The sequence below is a fragment of the Somniosus microcephalus genome, unplaced genomic scaffold, assembly GCF_052327205.1.
Source record: "Somniosus microcephalus isolate GS21.2 unplaced genomic scaffold, FLI_Smic_1.0 scaffold13, whole genome shotgun sequence".
In the NCBI taxonomy this organism is placed as follows: domain Eukaryota; kingdom Metazoa; phylum Chordata; class Chondrichthyes; order Squaliformes; family Somniosidae; genus Somniosus; species Somniosus microcephalus.
Genome location: NW_028225200.1, coordinates 883,731 through 908,835, shown reverse-complemented (window position 1 = coordinate 908,835; position 25,105 = coordinate 883,731). Strand labels below are relative to the sequence as shown.

Here is a 25,105-nt window from a genome sequence, read left to right as displayed (position 1 = left end):
TCGACCGACTTAAACCAGCTCACCTAGATCGGAGTGAACCAGTTGTTCCTACTCAGCCACCTCGCCGTGGACGACCACCATTGACCGTCGGACCAGTTCTGCAACAGCCCGCCATTGACCCGCCTGCATCTACCTCATTGTTGCCCGCACCACCTGATATTGTTTCCACCGCACCTGATGCGCCACTTCAGCCACAGACAAGCTCCAGCTCGTTTGCCAACGTTCCACTTCCGCTGCCTGAGTTTTGTCACTGCTCGACCAGGCTCATCAAGCCTCCTGCTCGTCTGACACTGTCTGTTAAAGGGGATTCTGGGGGGGCGCCTGTGGCGGAGCAATTAATAATAATCCCTTTAAATACACTGTAGTTCAGCTACGGACTGCACCTTTAAACTGTCTGTTAACTATACTGTATGTACTTTCCTGCACTCTGCGTGATGACGTCATGACGCTGATCACGTGACCGCCAGTGCCGCGAAGAACGCCATGACGTCATGACGTCAGCTTCCAGAACCTTCCAGCAGTCATTGAGTGCCTTGCAACCTGAGCAGACCTGTTTACAGCTTCCCTTGTGATTTTACTAGTTAACTTCATTGTTCATTAAACTTTGTTATTTTGATTCACTGAGTCGAACTCCATTATTAAGTTAGGAACCTCCATTCCTACAAAATAATGATTTCTCCTAAAGTAGCTTCTTGCCTTTTTCATACATCAGTACAGAGTTCTTGTTTCTATTAACACACCACTAAACATTTGAGAGAAAATCTATAGTTATGTTATTCCTGGGACTTGTTCAGACTATAGAATGACAGACAAAGTAAAATCGTTCAGAGTAGCAAAATACAGTGGATGCTGGAATCTGAAATATGAAGAGAAAATGGTGGAAATACTCAGCAGGCCAGGCAGCATCTGTGGAGAGTGTAGTGTCCGAGTATCAATAATACATGGACTGCAGGAGAACAATAAAACAGGTATTTACTGAACAGAGGGTAAACTTAAGACTGCTATGGCTTTTTATACAGGTGTGGTCACTGCCGGTACTGCAGTATAAAATCAGTTCTTCTCTTAAAGGTACATACACAATGATTCCTCCCCTTTTAGATAAACAGTACATAACATTCATTTAACAACTAAATAATAACTAATTACAATGACAATTGTCTCTGTACTATATACATCAACTGAAATAATTATTTATAAGTTCAGTCTTTGAGGAGGCTTCCTGATCCTGACTGGATAGCGCCTTTCTCGAGTATCCTGTTCTTGCGGCGGAGTCAATTCTGGCTCATTGTCATTGGTTGGTTTGTCAGCTTCCAATACCACTACTTCAGAGGTAGACACAATCTGTACTTCGGGTTCATTACCAGGTGCACATGCTTGTGGTATGGGTTTGGCTTGTTCCTGCGACTCTAGAATCTGGTCAGCATGGCATCTCACGATGCTCTCTCCAACGTCCACTGTGTACATTAGTGGTCCCTGCTGTGTGCATATAGTTCCTGGCTGCCATTTTTCTGTTCGGTAGTCGCGGGTCAAGACTGGTTGCCCTATCTTGAAGCTCCTGGTCGGCTTCTCATTGATGTGCTGGAATTGCTTATCCTCAACATCTCGTCTTATGTTTGGTTTGAGCAAATCCAATCGACATCTTAGCCTTCGGTTGAAGAACATTATGGCTGGAGCTTGGTTGGTGACTGCATGTGTCGCATTCCGGTAAGCAAACAAGAAATTATCTACCTTGTGTTGTAGTGGTATGTCGTCGTTATACATCACCTTTATTGCCTTTTTAAAGGTCTGAACAAACCTCTCAGCCAATCCATTTGTGGCTGGATGATATGGGGCAGATGTGTAATGTTTCACCCCATTATTCCTCAGAAACCTCCGGAAATCCTCGGACACAAACTGTGGCCCATTGTCGGAGCAAATCTGTTCTGGCAAGCCATTCCTGGCGAAGATGGTCCGTAGGACTGCAATAATTTTCTCCGTGGTGGTGGAGGACATTTTGATGACCTCTGGCCATTTCGAATGGGCATCTATGGCGATTAGAAACATTGAGTCCATAAATGGACCAGCAAAATCAATGTGTACCCGTTGCCATAGACATGAGGGCCACTCCCATGGGTGTAGAGGGGCCTGTGGTGATGCATTTTGGACTTTCTGGCATCCTGAGCAGCTCTTGGTCATATCCTCGATTTGTTTATCGATTCCCGGCCACCACACATAAGCCCTGGCTAGGCTTTTCATTTTTACCCCTCCCAGATGACCCTCATGAAGCTCATTGAGCACTCTATCCCTTAACTTGGGTGGAATTACCACTCGGGATCCACACATCAAGGTCCCCCAGCACACTGACAGCTGTTCTCTCCTTGGCGAGAATGCTGGCAACAGTGAGTCACCATGTGCTGGCCATCCCTTCACCATCAAATCATAGACCCGAGAGTGTGTTGGGTCATTTCGTGTTTCCTTCTCTATACTTGAGTTTGTAACAGGTAGACATTCGACTATGGTCGAATGGAATATCTCAACAGGGTCCACTGCAGGTGCTTCCTCTGCCATAGGCAATGGTAGGTGCGACAGCCCATCAGCATTTCCATGCTGTTTTGTACCCTTGTACTCTGTCGTACTGATGTGCCCCTAGGAAAAGTGACCATCTTTGCAGCCGTTGCGCCGTCATCACCGGAACACCCTTCTTTGGGTTAAAAATGGAGACCAGGGGCTGATGATCAGCCAGTAGGGTGAATTTCTGCCCGTGCAGATAGTGATTGAACTTCTTCACCCCCCACACCAGGCTGAGGGCCTCCCTGTCAATCTGGGCATAGTTACGCTCGGCTGAGGTTAATGAGCGCGACGCAAAGGCTATTGGCCTCTCTGAACCATCAAGGAATTTGTGTGACAGCACCGCTCCAATGCCGTAGGGAGACGCATCACATGCCAACTGAATCGGCGGTGTTGGGTTGTAGTGGGCCTAAACTTCTTTTGAAGTGATTAGGCATTTACATTTCTGAAAGGCACGCTTACACTCATCACTCCATTTCCATGTTACTCCAGTTTGCAGCAGGGCATTCAGTGGGTGCAGAATTGTAGATAAATTCAGCAAGAACTTATGGTAGTAGTTCACCAACCCGAGAAACGACCTCAGTTGCGACATATTTTCTGGTGCTGGAGCCTTGACTACAGCCTCAATCTTGTTTGGCGACTTATGCAACCTTTCCTCATCAATCATGTGGCCACAATACGAGATTTGTCTCCTGAAGAACTCGCATTTGGGGCGGTTGGCTCGTAGCCCATATTCCTGCAATCTAGTGAGCACCTGCTCCAGGTTGGCAAGGTGTTCGCTGTCATTTTCGCCCGTAACCAGGATGTCGTCCAAATAACACTGGGTCCCTAGGATCCCTTGCAGGACTTGTTCCATCGCCCTCTGCCAAATAGCCGGGGCTGATGCTACCCCGAATACCAGTCGATTGTACTGGTAAAGGCCTTTGTGAGTGTTTATTGTGAGGTATTTCCTAGATGCTTCTTCCACCTCCATTTGTAGATACGCTTGGGCCAGATCAATCTTCGTAAAGCGTTTCCCTCCAGATAGTGAGGCGAAAATATCTTCTATCCGTGGAAGTGGATATTGTACTGTGTGCAGGACTGGGTTCACAGTTACCTTGAAGTCCCCACAGATGCGAACCTTTTTCGGCTCCCCAGGCGTGCTGCTCAATGATTTTTTCATTACAGGAACGATGGGTGTGGCCCACTCGCTCCAGTCCACCTTGGACAGCACACCCAAATGCTCCAGACTCTCCAGTTCTGCTTCAACGGCTGGGCGGATCACGTACGGTACAGGCCTGGCCTTAAAAAAATTTGGGTTTGCATTATCTTCGATTTTTATCATTGCCTTTACTCCTTTTAGAGTCCCAAGTCCTTGTTGAAACACCTCTTTCGCGTCAGTTAGAATTTTTGACAGTCGTCCAGGTGTGACGTCATCATCCTTTTTGTCAGTCACAGTTAGCGCCTGAATGGAATGCCAATCCAATTGTATTTTTTGGATCCATTCACGTCCCAATAATGGTGGTCCTCCATCTTGTAGTATATATAGATACAGGTTCTGTGTTTCCTTGCCGTTGTATTTAACTGGCACCCTTATTTTTCCTCTGGGGTAGACTTTTGCCCCGTGTATGTCTTCAATACAATGGACGTGCCCTTTAAGGGTATGTGTGAGAATAGCCGCTCATAGTCTCATCGATTCATGACAGTTAGGGCTGATCCTGTATCCAATTCCATCTTTACTTGGGACCCTGCTATCATGAGGGTGAGCCAAATGGTTCGGTGATCCTCCTTTGCGATCACGTTGTGTAACTTTAGACAACTTAGTCTCCTGCTCCCAGAGTCATTATCACTCTCCTGATCTTCCGAACTACTGTCTGTCATTTTTTTTTACTTTCTTGTACTTTTCCTTAGTAGTGCTTGTAGTGTTGGTTTTCTTTCCTGACCTGCAGACTCTTGCTATATGTCCCATTTTCCTGCATTGCCTGCATACTTTGTCCTTAAACCAGCAGTCCTTCTGATCATGGGTTGTTCTGCCGCAGCGACAGCACTTTTCTGCTCCATACGCCATTTTGTTAGCTCTGTATTCTTGTGGCTTCTGTTGTATTTCCGCAGCTCCCCGTGCTGCTGCTTTATAGGATACTGCCACGCTGAAAGCCTGTTCTAGCATCAGGTCCTTTTCCGAAAGTAGTCGTTTCTGGGTTCCTTCACTCTGGAGCCCGCAGACAAACTTATCCCGTAAGGTGTCTGCCAGTCCTGCTCTGAACTGGCAGTGCTTCGATAACTTGCGTAGTTCCGTAAGATAGTTAGCATTGTTCTCATCTTTGTGCTGGTTTCTTTTATGGAACTTGAATCTTTCTGCTATCAGCAGCGGTGTAGGGTTTAGGTGTTCCTGTAAGATATTAACAATCTCTTCAAAACTTTTCTCCATTGGTTTAGCTGGGGTAATTAAATTCCGCAATAGGCCGTACGTTCTCGCACCCATCAAATTTAATAATACCGACGCCTTCTTTCCATTGGCCACCTCATTGGCATTGCAGTACACTTCAATTCTTTCCACATATGTGGTCCAGTCTTCTACCTCGTTGTCGAAAGCAGTGATACTGCCACTCTTCGGCATCTTGGGTGATTTAAAATGGCGCCTCCCGTGCTTTTTCTTCTTCCCCAATGGAATAAAATGGCGCCTCCCGCGCTTTTCCTTCATCCCCAGTGGAATAAAATGGCGCCTCCCACGCTTTTCCTTCTTCCCCTTGCTGCCACGCTGCTCCTAATGTTCTACAGGGTAATGGCAGCGACCCACAGCTTCAGCGCATCTCACTTTTCCTTCCCCTCATTTTATTTTCTCTACACTGCCCGGTTCTTGAGCACCGACCGCGCCCTGTGCGCTCCACCCTCTCTCTCTCTCTTTCCTCCCGACGACGCTGCACGACCCCTTTGCAGAGCCGCTCGATCGAGCTTGAGCCCGCCGCAGTCTGGAAGGGTCAGCGCACTACCTGCTACCAGCACGATTTGCTGGAACACCTTGACTGGGGAGCCAAGCCCAGCTCTGCACAGCCTCTCCTGCAATTCTCCGAACACCGATGGATCCTTGGGTGGTTGCCCGCGTTCGACGCCCGTTGCTCTGACTTCGACCTCCAAGAAGCTTCTTCTCAGGGAAAGGTCCCCGTGAGGTGATGCAGTACTGCAGGTGAGTTCGAACCTGCTCGTCACCAGTGTAGTGTCCGAGTATCAATAATACATGGACTGCAGGAGAACAATAAAACAGGTATTTACTGAACAGAGGGTAAACTTAAGACTGCTATGGCTTTTTATACAGGTGTGGTCACTGCCGGTACTGCAGTATAAAATCAGTTCTTCTCTTAAAGGTACATACACAACAGAGAGCGAGAGAGAAACAAAGTTAATGTTTCTGGTCTGTGACATTTCGTCCAAACTGAAAAAAGTGAGAGACGTAACAGATTTTAACGAGGTGCAGAGGTCGGATTTAATCACTCCTGCCTTCCCCCATATCACAGACCATCCCTTGTGTTCCTTCCTCCCCTCTCGCCATTCCCTGCCTCTGCACTTGGTTAAAACCTGTTACATCTCCAACATTTTCCAGTTCTGATGAAAAGTCACAGACCTGAAACGTTAACTCTGTTTCTCTCTCTCCCCCCACAGATGCTGCCTGACCTGCTGACAATTTCCGGCATTTTCTGTTTTTATCTCTATATATAAAGCGGTTGGTTTGTCTGTCTGTCTGTCTGTGTGCTTTTTTATGTCTGCTATACACTCAAACGTTATAGAGCGTACCTAACATATGTTATATCAAAAGAAAGGTTATGATCAGGGGAGTGTCATAGGTGTATTTACTTTTTGGTCAGACAAAAATTGTTCGGACAGTATACAAAAAACGTTCAAAAATCCGCTAAAACGTTCAAAAATCCGCTCATTAGCGGTTGACCAATCCTACCGCTCATTAGCGTTGAGTGACATGATGGTTTACCAATCCTACGGGGTGGGCGGGGCCTAATCTTTCAAACTGCTGTTAGTGCGGGAGCGGGAGCTGAGCGGCGGCCATTAAACACCTGCCAGGCCTCAAGCTAAAAAAATGGTAATGGGGATTAAATATGATATATAGATTTCCGGCAAAAAAAAAGTTGGTTTTAAAAGAAAAAAAATCCATTTGCAAAGGGGACTCGGGCTTTCCCCCCCTCGGTGGTGGATGAGCTGCCTACAGGCCTCAGGCCTCGAAGCCTCAGCTTCTCCTCGCCAGCCACGCCCGAGCTAGGCACTGCCCGTCCCGCTGGGCCCGATTCCAAACCAGCGGCCCGCGGTCGCCGCCATCTTGGTAAAGGCTGGCGGGGCGGGACAGAGCCGAGCATAGCCATTGCCACCATCTTGGTAATGGCTGGCGGGGTGGGAGACAGCGAGTGCGTGAACGTCGGCGGCGGCCCGGAGCGGGACCTGAGCTAAGGTGAGTCGGGCCGGGCCTCACGTGCTAGGCTGCGCACGGGCCGGCCCTGAGGCGCTGATCCGCACATGGGGGCTTCGGGTCACCGCGTCTGGGCTCTGAGGAAAGGGAGAGAGAGAGGGGGAGGGAGGGAGAGGAAATCAGGGAGAGACAAGGGGAGGGGGAGGAGGGGGGAGGGAGAGTAGAGGGAGGGAGGGAGCGGAGAGGGGGGAGGGAGAGGAGAGGGGGGAGGGAGAGGAGAGGGGGGAGGGAGAGGAGGGGCGGGAGGGAGAGGAGAGGGGGAGGGAGAGGAGAGGGGGGAGGGAGAGGAGAGGGGGGAGGGAGAGGGGGGAGGGAGAGGAGTGGGGGAGGGAGAGGAGGGGGGAGGGAAAGGTGGGAGGGAGGGAAAGGGGGGAGGGAGGGAGAGGAGAGGGGGAGCGAGAGAGGGAGAGGGGAGGGATGGAGAGTGAGTAAAGCAGGGACAGGGGGAGGGAGAGAGAGTGGGGAGGGAGAGAGAGGGGAAGGGAGAGAGAGGGGGAGGGAGGGAGAGGGGGAGGGAGGGAGAGGAGAGGGGGAGGGAGCAAGAGAGAGGGGGAGGGAGGGAGAGGAGAGGGGGAGGGAGGGAGAGGAGAGGGGGAGGGAGGGGGAGGAGAGGGGGAGGGAGGGTGAGGAGAGGGGCAGGGAGGGAGAGGAGAGGGGCAGGGAGGGTGAGTAGAGGGGGAGGGAGGGAGGGAGAGGAGGGAGGGAGAGGAAAGGGAGAGGGAGGAAGAGGAGAGGGGAGGGAGGGAAAGAGTGAGGGGGTGGGAGAGGGAGTGAGAGCTTGTAATGTATATACCTTTAAGGGGGGAACTACTTTTTACAGCTCATGTACACTGCAGTACCAGCAGTGACCACACCTGTATATAGCACTGGGTAGTAATCTGTACAGTCAGTTCCAGAGTGAGCCATGTTGAGTAAACACCTGTTATACCGTCTCCTGCAGTCTGTGTCTTATTACTGATGGACACAACATTGGCAACGAGGCAAATTCGATCCTACCTGCAACTCTGCATCACATCCCAGGGATTCATTCCTGGAGACCAGTAGATTGGAGGTCAAGGCCAGAGACACGGGCGTCAACCATGGGCAACCGCCCAGTCATCCAGCAGAGACTCGAGAATTGCGGGGGAGGCTGTTGAGAGCCAGGCTTGGCTTTCCAGTCGCGGTGGTCCAGCGAAACGGGCTGGCAACAGGTAGTGCACAGACCCTTCCTGGACAGCGGCGGGCTTGAGCCCGACCGAGCGGCACAGCAAAGGGCCAAGAAGCATCGACAGGAGAGAGAGAGAGAGGGCAGAGAGCACAGGGTGCAGCCAGTGTTCAGGGGCCAAGCAGCATCGAGGAGAGGGAGAGAGATGTGCAGAAGCCCACGAGGTGCCGCCATTGCCATGAGGACCACCGATAGCGGCGTTGGCAGCAACGCAGGAGAAGTGCGCAAAACCTACAGGGCGCCGCCATTACCACGAGGACCGCCGAAGAAAAGCACGGGAGACGCCATTTTAAGCCATTGTAAACCACACCCAAAATGCTGAAGAGTGGCAGTATCACCGCATTTGACAATGAAGTCGAAGATTGGACTACATATGTCGAACGAATAGAGGTATGCTGCAAGGCAAATGAGGTGTCAGATGACAAGAAAGCGCCGGTATTGTTAAATTTAATGGGTGCAAAGACGTATGGCTTATTACGAAATCTAGTAACCCCAGCGAAGCCACTGGAAAAGAGTTTTGGAGACATAGTGACGATACTACAGGAACATTTAAACCCCACACCGCTGCTGATAGCAGAAAGATTCAAGTTTCACAAACGGAACCAGCATAAGGATGAAAGCAATGCTGAATATTTAACAGAACTGCGCAAACTATCGAAACACTGCCAGTTTGGAACGGGACTGGCAGATACCTTAAGGGACAAGTTTGTGTGTGGGCTTCAAAGTGAAGGAACCCAGAAACGGCTTTTATCTGAAAAGGACCTTACACTGGACAAGGCTTTCAGCATTGTGGTATCATATGAAGCAGCAGCATGGGGCGCTGCAGAGATACAACAGAGACCGCAAGAATATGGCACAAACGAAATGTCATACAGAACAGAGAAGTGCTATCGCTGCGGCAGAACAACACATGACCAGAATGATTGCTGGTTCAAAGACAAAGTGTGCAGACAGTGTGGAAAAGTAGGACACATAGCACGAGTCTGCAGGTCGGGAAAGAAAACCAGCAATAAGAAATCTCCAAAAGAAAAGTACAAGAAGGTACATAAGGTGACGGAGAATAGTTCAGACGAACAAAAGAGTGATACCGACTCCGAAAACAGGGAGCTGAGTTGTCTGAAACTACATAATGTGATCAAAACGGAGGATCACCGAACCATTTGGGTCACTCTCAAGATAGCAGGAGTCCAGGTAAAAATGGAATTGGACACAGGATCAGCCCTAACAGTCATAAACCGATGGGACTACGAGTCGCTATTCTCACACATACCCTTGAGAGACACAAAAATTATTTTGAAGACATACACGGGGCAAAAAGTCTACCCCAAAGGAAAAATAAGGGTGACCGTTATATATAACGGTAAGGAAACACCACAACTAGACCTGTATGTATTGCAAGATGGAGGACCACCATTACTGGGACGTGAATGGATCCGGAAAATACAGCTGGACTGGCATTTCATACAAGCACTGACTGTGGCTGCCAAAAAGGATGACGACGTCACACCTGGGCAACTGTCAAAGATCCTAACCGACGCACAAGAAGTGTTCCAGCAAGGACTCGGAACACTAAAAGGCATGACAGCAACAATTAAAATCGATGAAAACGCAAGCCCAAAATTTTTTAAGGCCAGACCGGTACCATATTCGATCCGCCCAGCCGTCGAAGCACAGCTGGAGAGTTTGAAACGTTCAGGAGTACTGTCCAAGGTAGACTGGAGCGAGTGGGCTACATGCATCGTCCCTGTGATGAAAAAGTCATTGAGCAGCATGCCTGGGTAACCAAGGAAGGTTCGCATCTGTGGGGACTTTAAGGTAACAGTGAACCCAGTCCTTCACACCGTGCAATATCCACTTCCGCGGAATGAAGATATTTTCGCCTAGCTACCTGGAAGGAAACGCTTCACTAAGATTGATCTGGCCCAGGCGTACCTGCAAATGGAGGTAGAAGAAGCATCAAAAAAATACCTCACAATCAACACCCATAAAGGTCTCTACCAATACAACCGGCTGGTATTCGGGGTAGCATCAGCTCCGGCTATTTGGCAAAGGGCAATGGAACAAGTCCTGCAAGGGATCCCAGGGACCCAGTGTTATTTGGACGACATCCTGGTCACGGGCAAAAATGACAGTGATCACCTCGCCAACCTGGAGCAGGTGCTCACTAGATTGAAGGAATATGGGCTCCGAGCTAACCGCCCCAAATGCGAGTTTTTTAAAAATCAGATCTCGTATTGTGGCCACGTTATTGATAAAGAGGGTTTACATAAGTCACCAGAAAAGATTGAGGCAGTAGTCAAGGCTCCAGCACTGGAAAACGTGTCACAACTGAGGTCGTTCCTCGGGCTGGTAAACTACTACCATAAGTTCTTGCCAAATTTGTCTACAATACTACACCCACTGAACACCCTACTGCAAACTGGAGTGTCATGGAAGTGGAGTGACGAATGTAAACGAGCTTTCCAGAAGAGCAAAACACTAATCACATCGAAAGAGGTATTGGCCCATTTCAACCCAGCACTACCAATTCAGTTGGCGTGTGATGCATCACCCTACGGCATTGGAGCGGTGCTGTCGCACAAATTTGCCTTTGCGTCACGATCATTAACCTCAGCCGAGCATAACTACGCCCAGATTGACAGGGAGGCCCTCAGCCTAGTGTGGGGAGTGAAAAAGTTCAATCACTATCTGCACGGGCAGAAATTCACCTTGCTGACTGACCACCAGCCTCGTCTCCATTTTTAATCCGAAGAAGGGCGTTCCGGTGATGACTGCGCAACGACTACAAAGATGGTCATTCTGTCTAGGGGCGCACCCCTATGAGATTGAATATAAGGGCACGAAACAGCATGGAAATGCTGATGGGCTATCACGCCTGCCACTGCCTACTGCGGAGGAAGCACCAGCAGTGGATCCTGTCGAAATATTTCATTCGACTATAGTTGAATACCTACCGGTAACTAACGCTCGTATAGAAAAGGAGACCCAAAATGACCCGACACTGTCTCGGGTATATGATTTGACGGTGAAGGGATGGCCAGCACATGGCGACTCACTGTTGCCAGCATTCTCGCCAAGGAGAGAACAGCTGTCAGTGTGCCGGGGGACCTTGATGTGTGGGTCCCGGGTGGTAATTCCACCCAAGTTAAGGGCTAGAGTGCTCAATGAGCTTCATGAGGGTCATCTGGGAGGGGTAAAAATGAAAAGCCTTGCCAGGGCTTATGTGTGGTGGCCGGGAATCGATAAACAAATCGAGGACCTGACCAAGAGCTGCTCAGGATGCCAGAAAGACCAAAATGCACCACCACATGCCCCTCTACACCCATGGGAGTGGCCCTCATCTCCATGGCAATGGGTGCATATTGATTTTGCTGGTCCATTCATGGACTCAATGTTTTTAATAGCCGTGGATGCGCACTCGAAATGGCCTGAGGTCATCAAAATGTCCTCCACCACCACGGAGAAAACTATTGCAGTCCTGTGGACCATTTTTGCCAGGAACGGCTTGCCAGAACAGATTTGCTCCGATAACGGACCACAGTTTGTGTCCGAAGAGTTCTGGAGGATTATGCAGAAGAATGGGGTAAGGCATTACACATCTGCCCCGTATCATCCAGCCACAAATGGATTGGCTGAGAGGTTCGTACAAACCTTTAAGAAGGCAATAAATGCTATGTACAATGACAACATTCCGCTGCAGCATAAGGTGGACAATTTCCTGTTCGCCTACCGGAATGCGACACATGCAGTCACCAACCAGACCCCGGCCATGATGTTCTTTAAGCAAAGGTTAAGATCTCGCCTGGATTTGCTCAGACCAAACGTACGAAGAGATGCTGAGAGTAAGCAATTCCAGCACATCCATGAGGAGCCAACAAGGAGCTTCAATGTAGGGCAACCAGTCTTGGCCCGGGACTACCGAACAGGAAAATGGCAGCCAGGAACGATATGCACACGGCAGGGCCCACTAATGTACACAGTGGACGTTGGGGAGAACATCGTGAGACGCCATGCTGACCAGATCCTAGAGTCACAGGAACAAGTCAACCCCATGCCTCGCCCATACGTACCTGGTGAGGAACCCGATGTACAGGTCGCATCTACCCCAGAAACAGTAGCATCGGAAGCTGATGACCCAACCGACGACAGGGTGCCAGAATCGCCTCCGCACCAAGAGCGAGACACTCGGGAAAGGCGCTATCCAGAAAGGATCAGGAAGCCTCCCCAAAGACTGAATATATAAATGGGCTATTTTCAGCTAACGTTGTATGTTAAAAGTGTTAATTGTAATTAGTTTGATATTTAATTGTTAAATGAGTGTTATGGTACTGTTAATCTAAAAGGGGAGGAATTGTAATGTATATACCTTTAAGGGGGGAACTACTTTTTACAGCTCATGTATACTGTAGTACCGGCAGTGACCACACCTGTATATAGCACTGAGTAGTGATCTGTACAGACAGTTCCAGAGTGAGCCACGTTGAGTAAACACCTGTTGTACCGTTCTCCTGCAGTCTGTGTCTTACTACTGACGGACACAACAGAGCTCACCTTCTTCCTTCCTTCCTTCCTTTGCAGGGCTCCATCTGGCCAGGCCTGAGGCGCTCCTTCCCCCCCCCGCTCTCTCTCCAGGCTAATCCCGAACTAAATCCAACAGTCTCTCTCTCTCGCTTCCCCCCCGTCTCTCTCTTCTCCCCCCAGTCTCTCTCTCTCTCTCTCTCTCTTCCCCCATCTCTCTCTTCTCCCCAGTCTCTCTCTTCTCCCCAGTCTCTCTCTCTCTCACTCCCCCGTCTCTCTCTCTCCCCGTCTCTCTCTCTCTCTCTCCCCCAGTCTCTCTCCCGTCTCTCTCTCTCTCTCTCTCCCTCCCTCTCTCTCTCCCTCCCCGTCTCTCTCTCTCTCCCCCCAGTCTCTCTCTCTCTCCCCCCAGTCTCTCTCTCTCTCCCTCCCCAGTCTCTCTCTTTCCCCCATTTCTCTCTCTCTCCCCCCGTCTCTCACTCCCCCCAGTCTCTCTCTCTCTCTTCCCCCCAGTCTCTCTCTCTCTCTCCCCCCAGTCTCTCTCTCTCCCCCCCAGTCTCTCTCTCTCTCTCCCCCCAGTCTCTCTCTCTCTCTCCCCCCAGTCTCTCTCTCTCTTCCCCCAGTCTCTCTCTCTCTCTCTTCCCCCCAGTCTCTCTCTCTCTCTTCCCCCCAGTCTCTCTCTCTCTTCCCCAGTCTCTCTCTCTTCCCCCCAGTCTCTCTCTTTCTCTCTCTTCCCCCAGTCTCTCTCTCTTTCTCTCTCTTTCCCCCAGTCTCTCTCTCTTTCTCTCTCTCTTCCCCCCAGTTGCTCTCTCCCCCCCAGTCTCTCTCTCCCCCCCCATTATCTCTCATCCCCGTCTCTCTCTTCTCCCCCCAGTCTCTCTCTCGATCCCCGGGCCTCTCTCCCACCCCCCCAGTCTCTCTCTCTCTCTCTTTCCCTCTCTCTCCTTCCCACACAGACAGACAAACTCATTTATATATAAAAAAATTGTTTGTACTTTTTTCATAACAACATGCCCTCAAAAAACCATCGGCACCGCCGGGCACTCCAACTAGTATTATATAAAATAAAATGATTATTCTTTTCCCCTTTTTTGGTTCTCTTCCTAAACGTCTTAATGATATTTTAAAAAGTAAATAAAAAGTAGTATGTAACTCCCCCAAGTCCTCCCCTGCCCTCCCCCTCCTCAGAAGCATGGTTGCATGTTTGTGTGAAGCTACTCACTTCAGTCGATCGTTCAAAATCAAATATTGAGAAATTTAAGTTTTAAAATGTTTTAAGCAATTCAGAGCCTCCTTAAAAGAGTTTGGGCTTCAAGACCCGCTTGAAGCTTGTTTAGACGAGGGGAACTTTGATTTATCCTTATACAATAGCAAAATACTGCGGATGCTGGAAATCTGAAATAAGAACAGAAAATGCTGGAAATACTCAGCATCCGTGGAGAGAGAAACAGAGTTAACGTGAAGTTCTGATGAAGGGTCCCAGACCTGAAACATTAACTCTGTTTCTCTCTCCACGGATGCTGCCTGGCCTGCTGAGTATTTCCAGCATTTTCTGTTCTTATTATTGATTTATCCTTGTTTCTTCCAAAATCATACCAGAAAATTAGGGTGAAAACATTGTTCTTAATGTTCATTTTTTGTGAAAAGTTCATTAAAAATCTTTAAATTCTTTCTAGTCTCATTGCAGCTTTGACAGAAGAAGTTGCTCCAAGTTTCTCTTTCCATCTTCAATGCTGTCATTAAACATGCAACAATAAAATAAAATAAACTCTAACTCCAAACAGAGCTCAAATCAGAAAGTGAATAAAGTGGTTAAACTTCCTTAGAAGGCGGTGAGGTTATCTCTCCCCAGTAGAACAGCAAAATACTGCGGATGCTGGAAATCTGAAATAACAGAAAATGCAGGAAATACTCAGCAGGTCCGGCAGCATCCGTGGAGAGAGAAACAGAGTTAATGTTTCAGGTCTGGGACCCTTCATCAGAACTGGAAAAAGCTGGAGATGTAACAGGTTTGAAGCAGGTGCAGAGACGGGGGGCGGGGAGGAAGGAACTAAAGGGAGGGTTTGTGCTAGGATTAAGAAGGCAAATGGTATGCTGGCCTTCATTACAAGAGGATTTGAGCACAGGAGTAAAGAAGTCTTACTCCAATTATATAGGGCCTTGGTGAGACCACACCTGGAGTACTGTGTACAATGTTGGTCTCCTTACCTAAGGAAGGATAAACTTGCCATAGAGGGAGTGCAACAAAGGTTCACCAGACTGATTCCTGGGATGGCGGGACTGTTGTATGAGAAGAGATTGAGTAAACTAGGCCTGTATTCTCTTGAATTCAGAAGAATGAGAGGGGATCTCATTGAAGCATACAAAATTATTACAGGGCTTGATAGGGTGGATGCTGGGAGAATGTTCCCCTTGGCTGGGGAGTCCAGAACCAGGGGCCACAGCCTCAGGATAAAAGGTAGGCCATTCAGGACTGAGATGAGAAGAAATTTCTTCACACAGAGGGTGGTGAATCTTTGGGATTCTCTACCCCAGAGGGCTGTGGAGGCTCAGTCATTGGGTATATTCAAAACAGAAGTCGATAGATTTCTGACTAGTAAGGGCATCAAGGGATATGGCGATAGGGCCGGTGAATGGAGTTGAGGCAGAAGATCAGCCATGATCTCATTGAATGGCGGAGCAGGCTCGAAGGGCCGAATGGCCGACTCCTGCTCCTATTTCTTATGTTCTTATGATTGAAGGCAGGAGCGATTAAATGTTGCAAATGGGGATGACAGAATCATCAACAGCTGCCACCTGAGAAAATACGAGCAGTGGTTTTAGTCTGAAATTGTTGAACTCTATGTTGAGTCCAGAAGTCTGTAAAGTGCCTAAAAGAAAGATGAAGTGCTGTTCCTCGAGCTTACGTTGAGCTTCGTTGGAACAGTGTAAGAGGTAGAGGTCAGAGTGGGAGTGGAGGGGAGAATTAGTGACAGGCGACCGGAAGCTCGGGGTCGCCCTTATGGACTGAATGGAGGTGTTCCACAAAGCGGTCGCCCAATCTGCGTTTAGTCTCCCCAATGTAGAGGAGACCGCATCGTGAGCAGCGAATACAGTATACTAAATTACAAGAAGTACAAGTAAATCGCTGTTTCACCTGGAAGGGGTGTTTGGGGCCCTGGACAGTGGGAAGGGAGGAGGTAAAAGGGCAGGTGTTGCATCTCCTGTGCTTGCACGGGAAGGTGCCGGGCGAAGGGGAAGGGGTGCTGGGGATGATAGAGGAGTGGACTAGGGTGTCGCGGAGGGAGCGGTCCCTATGGAATGCTGAAAGGGGATGAGGGGAAGATGTGTTTGGTGGTGGGATCACGTTGGAGGTGGCGTAAATGGCGGAGGATGATCCATTGAATGTGGAGGCTGGTGGGGTGAAAGGTGAGGACAAGGGGAACCCTATCGTGGTTCTGGGAGGGAGGGGAAGGGGTGAGAGCAGAAGTGCGGGAGATAGAACGGACACGGTCAAGGACCGTGTCAACCACAGTAGAGGGGAATCCTTGGTTGAGGAAAAAGGAAGACATGTCGGAAGCACTGGTGTGGAAGGTGGCATCGTTGGAGCAGATGCGGCGGAGATGGAGAAACTGGGAGAATGGCATTGAGTCCTTACAGGAGGCGGGATGGGAGGAAGTGTAATCCAGGTAGCTGTTGGAGTCAGTGGGCTTGTAGTGAATGTTAGTCAATAACCTATCCCCAGAGATGGAGATGGAGAAGTCGAGGAAGGGAAGGGAAGAGTTGGAGATGGACCATGTGAAGGTGAGGGAAGGGTAGAAATTGGAAGCAAAGTGAATGAAATTGTCCAGTTCAGGGCGAGAGCAGGAAACGGCACAGATACAATCATCAATGTACCGGAAAAAGAGGTGAGGGAGGGGATCCGAGTAGGACTGGAACAAAGAGTGTTCCACATAGCCCATGAACAGGCAGGCATAGCTAGGGCCCATGCGGGTACCCATAGCAACACCTTTGATTTGGAGGAAATGAGTGGAGTTAAAGGAGAAGTTGTTCAATGTGAGAACAAGTTCAGCCAGGCGGAGGAGGGTGGTGGTGGATGGGGACTGGTCGGGCCTCTGTTCAAGGAAGAAGCGGAGCACCCTCAGGCCATCCTGGTGGGGGATGGAGGTGTAGAGGGATTGTACGTCCATGGTGAAAAGGAAGCGGTTGGGGCCAGGAAACTGGAAACTGTTAAAGTGGCGGAGGGCGTCCGAAGAGTCGCGGATGTAGGTGGGAAGAGACTGGACAAGGGGAGAAAAGATAGAGTCAAGATAGGGAGAGCTAAGTTCCGTAGGGCAAGAACAGGCTGAAACGATGGATCTACCAGGGCAGTCCTGTTTGTGGATCTTGGGAAGGAGGTAGAAGCGGGCTGTGCGGGGTTGGGGAACTATGAGGTTGGTGGCAGCAGGGGGAAGATCTCCAGAGGAGATGAGGTCAGTGACAGTCTTGGAAACGGTGGTTTGATGTTCGGTAGTGCGGTCATGGTCCAGGTGGAGGTAGGAGGAGGTGTCGGAGAGTTGGCGTTCAGCTTCCGCTAGGTAGAGGTCAGTACGCCAAACAACAGCACCACCCTTGTCAGCGGGTTTAATGACAATGTCAGGGTTGGATCTAAGAGAATGGAGTGCTGCAAGTTCAGAGGGAGGTAGGTTGGAGTGAGTGAGGGGAGCAGAGAAATGGAGACGGCCGATGTCACGGCGGCAGTTAGCGATGAAAAGATCTAGAGAGGGTAAGAGGCCAGGGGGAGGGGTCCAGGTAGAACGGGAATTCTGCAAGCGGGAGAAAGGGTCAGTTGTGCGGGGGGAAGACTCCTGGCCAGAGAAGTGGGCACGGAGACGAAGGCGGCGGAAAAAGAGCTCAACATCGTGCCGAGCTCGAAATTCATTGAGGTGGGGGCGTAAGGGGATGAAGCTCAGGCCTTTGCTGAGGACTGATCGTTCAGGGTCAGAGAGTGGAAGGTCAGAGGGGATAGTGAAAACGCGGCAGGGGGTGAGATTGGGAGAAGGGGGGTCAGAGGAAAGTGAAGGGGAAGAAGGTTCCGGAGGGGCGTTGGTGTCCAAGAGTTGATGAAGCTTGCGATCCTTGACATCGGAAAGGAAGAAGAAAAGTTTTTTGTTGAAGCGTCGGATGAGTCGAAGGATGAAATGGAACTGTGGACCCGGACAGCTTTGAGATAGAGTGCGCCGGTGTTGCTGAAGAGAGAAGTCGAGTGTGTTCATGTGGCGCCGCATGGCGTTGAGCGTGGATCTCAGAATGCGGCGAGAGCAGTAGTTCGAGGAATGATGAATATCTTGGAGATATTTGTAATCCTGGGTGGATCCGAAGCACGAAGGGTGGAAGTTTAGTTGGAATCCACGTGGAGTGAGTCGGAACCGGAGACAGTTGCTGAGGAAAATGATGTGGCTGTGAAACCGAGTCTTGGCAGATACCTGAACAAACACGAGAAGGGAAACTGAAAGTAATGAAGATGAACAAGGTTGAAGAGCCAAACGGAGATCCCGTCGAAGAGAAGAGCAGAACTTCTTCAAGGTAGGCATTCCTAGAAGAGGTATGGCAGTGAACCAAACACTAGTACGATAGCAAAATACTGCAGATGTTGGAAATCCGAAATAACAACAGAAAATGCTGGAAAAACTCAGCAGGTCAGGCAACATCCGTGGAGAGAAATTTGAGTTGACGTTTCGGGTTGGACCCTTCTTCAAAACAGATGTTAGGCTAACTGGTCTATAGTTTCCAGCTTTTTGTCTACTTCCCTTCTTAAATAAGGGTGTTACATTAGCAGTTTTCCAATCTGCCGGGACCTTTCCTGAGTCCAGGGAGTTCTGGAAAATAATCACCAATGCATCCACAATCCCTACCGCCACTTCTCTCAAGACCCTAGGATGTAGGCCATCAGGTCCGGGGGATTTATCCGCCTTAAGCCCCATTATTTTACTGAGTACCATCTCCTTAGTGATTTTAATCGTGTTTAGCTCCTCCCCCCCCCCCCCATTGCCCCCTGTTTGTCCAGTGTTGGGATATTTTTAGTGTCCTCTACTGTAAAGACTGATTCAAAATATTTGTTCAGCGTCTTTGCCATCTCCATGTTCCCCAACACTAGTTTCCCGGTCCCATCCTCTATGGAACCAACGTTCACTTTAGCCACCCTTTTTCTTTTTATATAGCTGTAGAAACTCTTGCTATCTGTTTTTATATTTTTTGCTAGTTTACTTTCATAATCTATCTTCCCTTTCTTAATTAATCTTTTAGTTATTGTTTGCTGGCTTTTAAATGCTTCCTGATCTTCTATCCTCCCTCTAGATTTGGCTACTTTATATGCCCTTGTTTTCAGTCGGATACTATCCTTTATTACTTTACTAAGCCACGGATGGCTGTCTTTTCTTTTACTCCCCTTTTTCGTCAGTGGAATATATTTATCTTGAAAGATGTGAAATATCTCCTTGAATGTAGACCACTGTTCTTGTACCGTCTTACACTTTAATCTGTTTTCCCAGTCCACTTTAGTCAATTCTACTCTCATACCTTCATAGTCTCCTTTATTTAAGCTCAGTACGCTGGTTTGAGATCCAACTCTCTCACCCTCAAACTGAATTTGGAATTCAACCATATTATGGTCACTCATTCCAAGGGGATCCTTTACTAGGACATTTTTTTATTAATCCTGTTTCATTACACAGGACCAGATCTAAGATTGCCTGTCCCCTGGTTGGTTCAGTTACATACTGCTCAAGGAACCCGCCCTAATACACTCTATGAACTCTTCCTCAAGGCTGCCATGCCCAATTTGATTAGTCCAGTCAATATGAAAGTTAAAATCCCCCATGATTATAGCTGTTCCCTTATTACAAGCCCCAACTATTTCCTGATTTATACTCCGACCAACAGAGTTGCAACTGTTAGGAGGCCTATAGACTATGCCCACTAGTGACTTTTTCCCCTTATTATTCCTTATCTCCACCCAAACTATTTCACTATCCTGATCCTTTGACCCAATATCATTTCTGACTATTGCAGTGATTCCATCCTTGATTAACATAGCAACCCCACCTCCCTTTCCTTCCTGTCTGTCCTTCCTAATTGTCAAATACCCTTGTATGTTTAGTTCCCAGTCATGATTATCTTGCAGCCATGTTTACGTAATGGCCACCAGATCATACCCATGTGTAGTTATTTGTACCGTCAACTCGTCAATTTTGTTACGAATGCTGCGTGCATTCAGATAAAGAACTTTCAAATATGTTTTGTGACAATTTATTCCTGCTTTTACTACTTTACCTTTATCATTATACATTCTGTCCCTTCCTGACACGCTCTGGTTTTTAATTCCCCCACTGCTACCTTGCTCTATTGCATTCTCTGCTGTCATTTTTATTTTTCGCTCTCTTAAAACCTCCCCCCCACTAATTAGTTTAAAGCCCTCTCGACAGCCCTAGTTATTCGATTCGCCAGGATTCTAGTCCCAGCACTGGCCAAGTGAAGTCCGTCCCAACGGAACAGCTCTCTCCTGGTTTTGACCCCCTCTATCAGATCTCCCCTGAACCTTAGCTGGGCAGGTGGAAGGGGTATCAGTGGGAGAGCATTGTGGGGGTCGTGATCATAAAAACATAGAAACATAGAAGATAGGAACAGGAGTAGGCCATTCAGCCCTTTAATGAGATCATGGCTGATCATCGAAATTCAGTACCCTGTCCCTGCCTTCTCCCCATATCCCTTGATCCCTTTAGCCTTAAGAAATATATCCAACTCCTTCTTGAATAGCCATGATCGCATTGAATGGCGGAACAGGCTCGAGGGGCCGAATGGCCGACTCCTGCTCCTATCTTCTATGTTTCTAAAATAGACTTTGCTGACTCAGCAAACCTTATTTGCTTTGCTGTTTTTTGGCTGACTAAATAAAAGTTTTTTTTGGCTGCATGCAGGTATTTAATTGAGTTAGTTCAGGCTTGCTGTCAGTCCTGGCCCTGGTCCCGCCCCTTCCTGCACCTCATTGGCTGACACCGCTGTCAATCGACACCACGAGGGGGAAGGGAGGGTGATTGACAGGTGACGATTGATAGAAGCGCCTGCCCGCGCTGTGATTGGTGCAGGGGAAGGCAAGTGGGCGTGTCCGGCCCCCGGGCCCACGTGGGGGAGTCAAAGGTTGGCTGGAGCGCATGCGCAGCCCGCCTCGAACCGTTGGGAAGCTTTTCAAATATTTTATTTGCGAAACAAATTGAAAACACTCATTAATTCCCCCAACCTCCTCCCCTCTAAAGTGCGATTATTATTATTCTTGTTTTACCTCATTTGTGTGGGTTGTCTTTTTTTTACCTTGCGGTGGCGTGCGCCGATCCAACCGACCCCTGGTCGTTGCGTGCTGGCGTCAGCGCGTAATCGGAGAGGGGTGATTGATGCGAGGCGCCCGCCAATCAGGAGCGCGGAAAACGCTGGGAGGACCGGGCGGGCTGACGGTCCTCCAACCAATAGCGGCGCGGGAGGGAGGGGGGCGGGACCTCGGTGGGCTGAAGGCCGCTTTCCTGCTTTCATTGTCTGCAGGAGCTGTTAAAGGGAAGGAGGGGAGGGGGTGGAAAAAACCCAGCTTGTGAGTGTTTATTCCTTTGCATTACCTTTATTGCAAGGCTATTCATCAACTGCATTCATTTAAAAATAAGTGAACCTTTTCTCTTTTTGACTTTTATCCAGAACAAAGAGCCCTGGTGCTGTGAACATTTTGGTGGGCAGCCACTTTTAAAGGGACAAAGACCAGCATTCTTCCTCCTCTCTCTCTCTCTCACTCTTGTGAGTATTTATGGTGGGTGAAGGGCAGGGGGGGTGAGTCAAAGGGGACTGCGGCCCCTTTTCCAAGAAAATTATTGCTTGGCCATATAAAGAGGAATGGGTGCCCCCCCCAGGTATTTAAAGGGGCAGTGCCTCTCTCTTTCTGTATCATGTAAGAGCAGGGAGGTTCTGCTTGAACTGTACAAAACACCAGTTAGGCCACCGGCTAGAGTGCTGCGTGCAGTTCTGCTCGCCCCATTGCAGGAAAGATGTGATTGCTCGAGACGGAAGATTTACGAGGATGTTGCCAGGACTAGAGAATTTCAGCTACAAGGAAGGATTGAATACATAGAAACATAGAAGATAGGAGCAGGAGTAGGCCATTTGGCCCCTCAAGCCTGCTCCATCATTTAATGAGATCATGGCTGATCATCCAAATTCAGTATCCTGTCCCTGCTTTCTCCCCATATCCCTTGATCCCTTTAGCCTTAAGAAATATATCTAACTCCTTCTTGAATATATTTAATGTATTGTCCTCTACTGCCTTCTGTGGTAGAGAATTCCACAGGTTCACCACTCTCTGGGGGAAGAAATTCCTCCTCATCTCTGTCCTAAATGGCCTATCCCTTAGACTGTGACCCCTGCTTCTGGACTCCCCTGCCATCGGGAACACTCTTCCTGCATCTAGTCTGTCCAGTCCTGTTAGAATTTTATAAGTTTCAATGAGATCCCCTCTCATTCTTCTAAACTCCAGCGAGTATAAGCCCAATCGACCTAATCTCTCCTCATACGTCAGTGCCTCTCTCTTTCTCTGTATCATGTAAGAGCAGGGAGGTTATGCTTGAATGTTTGGACCAAGGCTGTAATGAGGTCAGGAGCTGAGTGGCCCTGGCGGAACCCAAACTGGGCGTCAGTTAGCAGGTTATTGCTGAGTAAGTGCCGCTTGATAGCACTGTCGACGACACCTTCCATCACTTTGCTGATGATTGAGAGTAGACTGATGGGACGGTAATTGGCCGGGTCGGATTTGTCCTGCTTTTTGTAGACAGGACATACTTGGGCAATTTTCCACATTGCCGGGTAGATGCCAGTGATGTTGCCAGGACTAGAGAATTTCAGCTACAAGGAAAGATTGAATACATAGAAACATAGAAGATAATCTACATCCTAGGGTACTTAAGGAAGTGGCCCTAGAAATAGTAGATGCATTGCTGGTCATCTTCCAAAATTCGATAGACTCTGGAACAGTACCCATGGATTGGCGGGTAGCTAGCGTTACCCCACTGTTCAAAAAAGGTGGTAGAGAGAGAACGGGAAATTATACACCGGTAAGCCTGACATCGGTAGTGGGGAAAATGCTAGATGTAATGGCAGAGCACTTGGAAAACAGTGACCGGATCGGACAAAGTCAACATGGATTTACAAAAGGTAAATCGTGCTTGACTAATCTACTGGAATTTTTTGAGGATGTAACTGGTAAAATAGATAAGGGAGAACCAGTGGATGTGGTGTATTTGGACTTTCAAAAGGCTTTCGATAAGGTCCCGCATAAGAGATAGAAACATAGAAGATAGGAGCAGGAGTAGGCCATTCGGCCCCTCGAGCCTGCTCCGCCATTCAATGCGATCAGTGCTGATCATCCAAGTTCAGTACCCTGTCCCTGCCTTCTCATTTCTGTCCTAAAAGGCCTACCCCTTATCCTTAGACTGTGACCCCTGGTTCTGGACTCCCCGACCATCGGGAACAACCTCCCTGCATCTAGTCTGTCCAGTCCTGCCAGAATTTTATAAGTTTCAATGAGATCCACTCTCATTCTTCTAAACTCCAGTGAGTACAAGCCCAATCGACCCACTCTCTCCTCATACGTCATTCTTGCCATCCCAGGTATCAGCCTGGAGAATATTCGCTGAACTCCCTCCATGGCAAGAACATCCTTCCTCAGATAAGGCGACCAAAACTGCACACAATACTCCAGGTGTGGTCGCCCCAAGGCCCTGTACAACTGCATCAAGACATCCTTGTTCCTGTACTAGAACCCTCTCGCTACGAAGGCCAACATACCATTTGCCTTCTTAATCGCCTGCTGCACCTGCATGCTTACCTTCAGCGACTGGTGCACAAGGACACCCAGGTCTCGTTGCACTTCCCCTTCTCCCAATCTATTGCCATTCAGAAAATAATCTGCCTTCCTGTTTTTGACACCAAAGTGGATAACCTCGCATTTATCCACATTATATTGCATCTGCCATGCCTCTGCCCAATCATCCAACCTGTCCAAATCATACTGGAGTTTCTCGGCATCCTCCTCACAGCACACACTCCCACCCAGCTTTGTGTCGTCTGCAAACTTGGTGATATTACAACCAATTCCCTCGTCTAGATCATTAATATATATTGTGAATAGCTGGGGTCCCAGGACCGATCCCTGCAGTACCCCACTAGTCACTGCCCGCCACTCAGAAAAAGACCCGCTTATTCCAACTCTTTGCTTTCTGTCTGCCAACCAGTTCTCTATCCAAGTCAATACCTTGCCCCCAATCCCATGTGCCTTAACTTTACACGCTAATCTCTTATGCGGGACCTTATCGAAAGCCTTCTGAAAGTCCAAATACACCACATCCACTGGTTCTCCCTTATCAATTTTGCCAGTTACATCCTCAAAAAATTCCAGTAGATTAGTCAAGCACGATTTACCTTTTGTAAATCCATGTTGACTTTGTCCGATCCTGTCAGTGTTTTCCAAGTGCTCTGCTATTACATCTTTTATAATGGACTCTAGCATTTTCCCCACTACCGTCAGAAATGAGCAGGCAGGTACAGGGTACTGAACTTGGATGATTACATCTTTTATAATGGACTCTAGCATTTTCCCCACTACCGATGTCAGACTTACCGGTCTATAATTCCCTGTTTTCTCTCTACCACCTTTTTTGAATAGTGGGGTAACATTAGCTACCCTCCAATCCATGGGTACAGTTCCAGAGTTTATCGAATTTTGGAAGATGACCAGCAATGCATCTACTATTTCTAGGGCCACTTCCTTACGTACCCTAGGATGTAGATTATCAGGCCCTGGGGATTTATCGGCCTTCAATCCCGTCAATTTCCCCAACACCATTTCCCTACAAATACTGATTTCTTTCAGTTCCTCCCTCTCATTAGACCCTATGATCCCCGACATCTCTGGGAGGTTATTTGTGTCCTCCTTTGTGAAGACTGAACCAAAGTATGTATTTAATTGGTCTGCCATTTCTTTGTTCCCCATTATAAATTCCCCTGATTCTGACTGCAAGGGACCTACGCTTGACTTCACCAATCCTTTTCTCTTCACATATCGATAAAAGCTTTTATAGTCAGTTTGTATAAAGGAAGAAATAATGGGAGCTTGTCAGAAAGGTATGGCAATAATCATGGGGGATTTTAATCTACATCTAGACTGGAAAAATCAGATGGGCAAAGGTAGCCTAGATGAGGAGTTCATAGTACGATAGCAAAATACTGCAGATGTTGGAAATCCGAAATAACAACAGAAAATGCTGGGAAAAGCTCAGCAGGTCAGGCAACATCCGTGGAGAGAAATTTGAGTTGGCGTTTCGGGTCGACCCCTTCTTCAAAAC

At 48.5% G+C, this 25,105-nt stretch overlaps 1 protein-coding gene and 1 pseudogene across 1 annotated transcript in view; both read left to right on the top strand.

Moving 5' to 3' along the window:
• The window catches only part of LOC147083941 (uncharacterized), a 186,133-nt pseudogene that overhangs the window by 146,131 nt on the left and 14,897 nt on the right, over positions 1-25,105 (top strand).
• The window catches only part of LOC147083942 (uncharacterized), a 44,394-nt gene that overhangs the window by 13,598 nt on the left and 5,691 nt on the right, over positions 1-25,105 (top strand). The gene's annotated exons all lie outside the window — the stretch shown is intronic.